Source organism: Amblyraja radiata, chromosome 29 (assembly GCF_010909765.2).
Source record: "Amblyraja radiata isolate CabotCenter1 chromosome 29, sAmbRad1.1.pri, whole genome shotgun sequence".
Taxonomy (NCBI): domain Eukaryota; kingdom Metazoa; phylum Chordata; class Chondrichthyes; order Rajiformes; family Rajidae; genus Amblyraja; species Amblyraja radiata.
This window is the reverse complement of record NC_045984.1, coordinates 294839-301023: the sequence shown is the minus strand read 5'-3', so window position 1 is coordinate 301023 and position 6185 is coordinate 294839. Positions and strand designations below refer to the sequence as shown.

Below are 6185 nucleotides of genomic sequence, written 5' to 3'. Positions count from 1 at the left end.
AATTCCGCGATAAGCTTCAAAGGGCACAACTTCGCATTTTCTTGTAGGCCACATTATCTTCCCTTTGATCTGACATCAAGAACAATAAAGAAAAGTATTTGTATGCACAAAAACAAACAAAAAACAGTGAATTATTCATGGCTGGCATGAGGAATTAAAGAGAGTGTTAACAAACACATAAGTTGTCAGATATAGTTTTTGACCTGAAGAATGGGAGCATTTAAAACTCAAAGAAGAATCAATAAATTGATAAAGAAATGCCAGATGAAATACAAGACAAGGTGTACAAAATCATGAGAATGAATTCACAGCCTTTTATACAGAGTAGGGGAAATCAAGAACCCGGGGACATAGAATTAAGGTGAGGGGCAATATTCAAGAGGAACTGGAGGGTCGACCATTTCCACAGGGTGGTGCGTATATAGAAGGAGCTGCCAGAGTAGATAGTAAAAACATGTACTATAACAGCATTTAAAAAACACCTGGACAAGCACATGTGGATAGGAAAGATTAGAAGAGATATGGGCCAAATGTGAGCAAATGGGAATAGAAAAGATCTTGCGTGGCAAGGAAAAGGTGGGCCGAAAGGCCAGTTTCCATGCCTCGAATGGTGAGAACATAAAATGGACAGCAGGAGGAAAATGCTAAATATGGCAGGTGTGGGCCTTTACAGGCAGAGACAGGAGAATTAAAGCTGTGGAATGGCAGAGAAGTTAAATAATTCCTTAAAAGCTTGCCCTAAAGAAATAATACAGGTATACGAGAGAACAAAAAGCCAGTGAGAATGAGAAATGGAAGGAAATTAGTCTTAATCAATAAAAGTGAAAAGAGTGGTCGGCAGATTCAACTATAAACCTTTACGCAAAACATGTAATGCTGAGACTCTATCAGGCTCTATAAGGAGAGATGCATCGCTGAAGCTCTATAAGGCGCTGGTCAGCCTGCATTTGGAGTACTGTGGGCAAATTTGGGCCCCACATCTGAGGATGTGCTGGCTCTGGAGAAGGTCTAGAGGATTTTTACAAGAATGATTCAGGAATGAGTGGGTTAATACACTAGCGCTTGACAGTACTGGGCCTCTACTTGCTGGAGTTTTAAAGGATGAGGGGGATCACATTGAAACTTACAGAATAATGAAAGGCATAGATCGAGTGTATGTGGAAAGGATTGGTGATCCTATTATTTTTACAGGGTATCAACTGACGTGTCAAACAAGACTCTTATTTAATTTAGGTTTATTTAGGTTTAATTTTGTTTATTACAGCAATCTTTATTAACACGAGTAACTTAAAACATGCATGCAAATACTTGACTTCTAATAACTTCTCCTTTACTTTACTATTTCAACTTATCATTTCTTAAATTAAATCACAAAGTTGAATGAATTGGACAGATTCACTCTGTTGGTAGGGGGTTTGTCTTCTCTGAGCTTTGAACTCAGGTCCCTCCTTTTTGTGATGGTTGCCGCTGCCCATGTCTCAGACCGCCCTTCTTTTATACTCATTTTCCTTCAATCTCCTAAAGGAAGCCTTTGTTCAAACCCAAGACTCTCACAATTCTAAAGTCAATCATTTTGAGTTGTTACTCATCCAAGGGCTGAATAAACAAAACGCATCTTCGTTCCTTATCAACATTTTCATTCTCATCCGACAGTTCCTTTTCAAAATGGCCGTTCCCAGCCACCTTATCTTCACAAGGCTATACTGCCTAGCAATTAAATTACGTGCTGCTCTGTTCTCACCAGATGTTCATCATGTGACCATTTTCAGTGTTTCTTTGTTCATCTGTTCCCAGGATTTTGATCTGTCTGTCTCTAGCTAGTAGCATCCTCCCAAACCCTGTTGGGATACTTAACATCCAGTCCCAAGCTAGCGGATGTTTCCACTGGTGGGAGAGTCTTGGACCAGAGGTCATAGCCTCGGAATTAAAGGGCGCTCTTTTAGAAAGAGGAGGTGGAAGAACTTCTTTAGTCACATGGAATTTAATCTGTAGAATTCTTGGCCACAGAGGGGTGTGGAGACCAAGTCAGTGGATATTTTTAAGGTGGAGATAGACAAATTCTTGATTAGAACGGGTGTCAAGTTAGATGGGGAGAAGGCAGGAAAATGGGATTAGGAGGCAGAGATCAGCCATGATTGAATGGCAGTGGACCCAATGGGCCAAATGGCCCAATTCTACTCCTATAACGTGAATTTTACCTCCGTTTTATTATAGATAGCGTTAGTTTAGAATTAATAAACTACGTATACATTCACTGAAAACTTCACTTTAGAAATTGATATGAATGTTATTCAAATTGATTGATGTTAAAACAATTTGTGCATCTATATCACTAACCACCAAGTTCATGATTTTCAATATTCTACTTGTGTTTGGTTTATTAATTTCTTCCTTTCCACTGCGTTTACAAAGAGAAAAATATACATATTTTTAATAATTTTAACATTTTAATTAATTAATTCCCAGTCAATATTTATGCTGGAAATGCCATCACTGATTTCCGATACTTCATTTCAAGTCGTCAAGTCAAGTCGTCAGCTATTGATACAGCTGTACCTCTTGTAAGTTGGTGGTTCTCAAAGGAAAGACACCCAAGAATGCATTTGTCTACTGGGTTACTGCAACAAAGCCTCTCAGTCAGGACATATAACCATATAACAATTACAGCATGGAAATAGGCCATCTCGGCCCTTCTAGTCCGTGCCAAACACTTATTCTCCCCTAGTCCCATCTACCTGCACTCAGACCATAACCCTCCATTCCTTTCCCGTCCATATACCTATCCCATTTATTTTTAAATGATAAAATCGAACCTGCCTCCACCACTTCCACTGGATGCTCATTCCACACAGCTACCACTCTCTGAGTAAAGAAGTTCCACCGCATGTTACCCCTAAACTTCTGTCCCTTAATTCTCAAGTCATGTCCTCTTCTTTGAATCTTCCCTACTCTCAATGGGAAATGCTTATCCACGTCAACTCAGTCTATCCCTCTCATCATTTTAAAGACCTCTATCAAGTCCCCCCTTAACCTTATGCGCTCCAAAGAATAAAGACCTAAGTTGTTCAACCTTTCTCTGTAACTTAGTTGCTGAAACCCAGGCAACATTCTAGTAAATCTCCTCTGTACTCTCTCTATTTTGTTGACATCCTTCCTATAATTAGGCGACCAAAATTGTACACCATACTCCAGAATTGACCTCACCAATGCCATGTACAATTTTAACATTACATCCCAACTTCTATACTCAATGCTCCGATTTATAAAGGCCAGCACACCAAAAGCTTTCTTTACCACCCTATCTACATAAGATTCCACCTTCAGGGAACTGTGCACAGTTATTCCTAGATCCCTCTGTACAACTGCATTCCTCAATTCCCTACCATTTACCATGTACGTCCTATTTTGATTTGTCCTGCCAAGATGTAGCACCTCACACTTATCAGCATTAATCTCGATCTGCCATCTTTCAGCCCACTCTTCCAAATGGCCTAAATCTCTCTGTAGACTTTGAAAATCTACTTCATTATCCACAACACCACTTATCTTAGTATCAGCTGCATACTTACTAATCCAATTTATCACACCATCATCCAGATTATTGATGTATATGACGAGCAACAGTGGACCCAACACAGATCCCTGAGGCACCCCACTAGTCACCGGCCTCCAACCTGACAAACAGCCATCCACCATGACTCTCTGGCATGTCTCATTCGGCCACTGTTGAATCCATCTTGCTACTCCACCATTAATTACCAACAATTGAACCTTCTTAACCAACCTTCCATGAGGAACCTTGTCAAAGGCCTAACTGGTCCATATAGATAACAACCACTGCTTCACCCTCATCAATTTCCCGAGTTACCTCTACAAAAAATTCAAGAAATTTAGTCAAACATGACCTTCCAGGCACAAATCCATGTTGACTGTTCCTAATCAGACCCTGTTTATCCAGATGCTTATATATATTATCTCTAAGTGTCCTTTCCATTAATTTTACCACCACTGACGTCAAACTAACATGTCTATAATTGCTAACTTTACTCGTAGAACCCTTTTTACACAATGGAACAACATGCGCAGTACGTCAATCCTCTGGCACTATTCCCGTTTCTAATGACATTTGAAATATTTCTGTCATAGCCCCTACTATTTTTACACTCACTTCCCTCAATGTCCTAGGGAATATCCTGTCAGGACTGGAGACTTATCCACATTTATATTTTTCAAAAATGTTTACTTCCTCTTCTTTGAATCTCATAATTTCCATCGCTACGCTACTTGTTTCCATTACCAAGTAGAGTAGCTATGGAAACTATGACATTATATAGCTTGTCATATCATTGTTCCATGATAACAATGATGATAAGGCAAGCTGACGGAAGAAGAGAAAGAGGCTGACTCTCTCTCTCTCTCTCTCTCCCCCTCTCTCCCCCTCTCTCCCTCTCTCCCTTTCTCCCTCTCTCCCTCTCTCCCCCAGGTGCGTTATATCAAGGCTGGCAGATCTTGAACATAGGAAATGATGAATGGACACTCAGCACATCAGTCGAGAGTCCACTGATGCTAAATGATCCTTTGTTGTCAGATTGATACCACCTCTTTATCTTTAACAGATCCATTTACTGGCAGATCTCTCTACTGATTATCTAAGTTATAAGCAACCATTTCTCAACCATATTTTTCACAAACAGACATGGGAACTCTGTAGTTAAATGCAGCAATCATAAAAATCAATTGCTATCAAAGCCAAGAACACAATTTATTAAATTAAATCAGAGCTAGATATGACACTTCTCTTTGCAACTCCCCCCCCCCCCCCTCGCCCATCTCTCTCTTCCTCTTGCCCCACCTGGAATGTGCGCTCACAATCCCACCCCACCCCGCCCCCCATGATCACAATGAATGGCGGTGCTGGCTCAAATGGCCTAATGGCCTCCTCCTGCACCGTTTACAAAACAAAAACAAAACACAACCCAGAGCAGTACACAGGAGCCGGCCCTTCGGCCCACAGTGTCTATGCCCAAGATAAACTAATTTCTACCTGCACACCATCCTGATCCAGGTGCTCACCAGCCAAGTTAAGGTCTGCAGCTTGCTCGACTCGCTGAAAAACTCAATCAAAACGTCGCCCAAAACAATAGCAAAAAAATGAAGATAGTAACAAAAGTAAAAGTGAGACAGAAGGGGTGAACTTCGCCCAAAATAACAAAAAATAAGAATAACTAGACCAAGTGCAGACCTGTTGGGTTTGTTCCCCAATGGGTCCCTGTCACACGGTAGGCCTGGTCCCCCAACGCAACCCGTTCCACAATGCAATATTGCACCACTAACCCATAGCCCCACGGGAGGCATGGCATGGTGGGGCCGAGGGGAGCGGGCGGGGCCGAGGGGAGCGAGGGAGCGGGCAGGGCCGAGGGGAGCGGGGGAGCGGGCGGAGCCAAGGGTAGCCGATGGGGCCGAGTGGAGCGGGTGGGGCTGAGGCCGGCCCTCCCCACTCCCTGCCTTGTGCCCAAACACCAGGATCATGGGACTAAAATGTAACCAGAACTTGAGGAGCAGCCCCTTCAGATATTCGTACATGGGCAGCAACCTCACACACTCCATATACACGTGGAACATGGACTCTACCTCGCAGATGACATACAGGCTCTCGCTCTATCTCTCTCCCTCTTTCTCTAAATATATATATATATCTACCTCTCTCTCCATCTCTATATTTCCCTATCTCTCTCTCTATCTTGTTATCTATCTATCTATCTATCTATCTATCTATCTATCTATCTATCTATCTATCTATCTATCTATCTATCTATCTATCTATCTATCTATCTATCTATCTATCTATCTATCTATCTATCTATCTATCTATCTATCTATCTATCTATCTATCTATCTATCTATCTATCTATCTTTCTATCTCTCTCTCCCTCTCTCTATATATAGCTCTATCTCCCTCTATCTCTCTCTGCCTCTCTTTCCCTCTCCCTCTATCTCCCTCTATCTCTCTATAACTCTATCTCAATATCTCTCTCTCTCTCTATCTCTCTCTATCTAAATCTTTCTATCGCTATATATCTCGATATCTCTCTCTCTCCCTCTCTCTCTCCCTCTCAACCTCTCCTGCTGCGGTTACCGTTGGCAACCTCCCATTGTGATGTCATTGTTGTACTCGGTAGCTTGTG

The 6185-nt window shown here is 41.8% G+C and overlaps 1 long non-coding RNA gene across 1 annotated transcript; it reads right to left on the bottom strand.

Moving 5' to 3' along the window:
* Positions 1-22: 22 nt before the first annotated feature.
* Positions 23-5292, bottom strand: LOC116989737. Its single transcript, XR_004416307.1, has 3 exons — positions 5045-5292; positions 2341-2398; positions 23-69 (listed from the first exon to the last, which is right to left on the bottom strand). It is a non-coding gene; the product is annotated as an uncharacterized LOC116989737 (long non-coding RNA).
* Between the last annotated feature and the right edge of the window lie 893 nt (positions 5293-6185).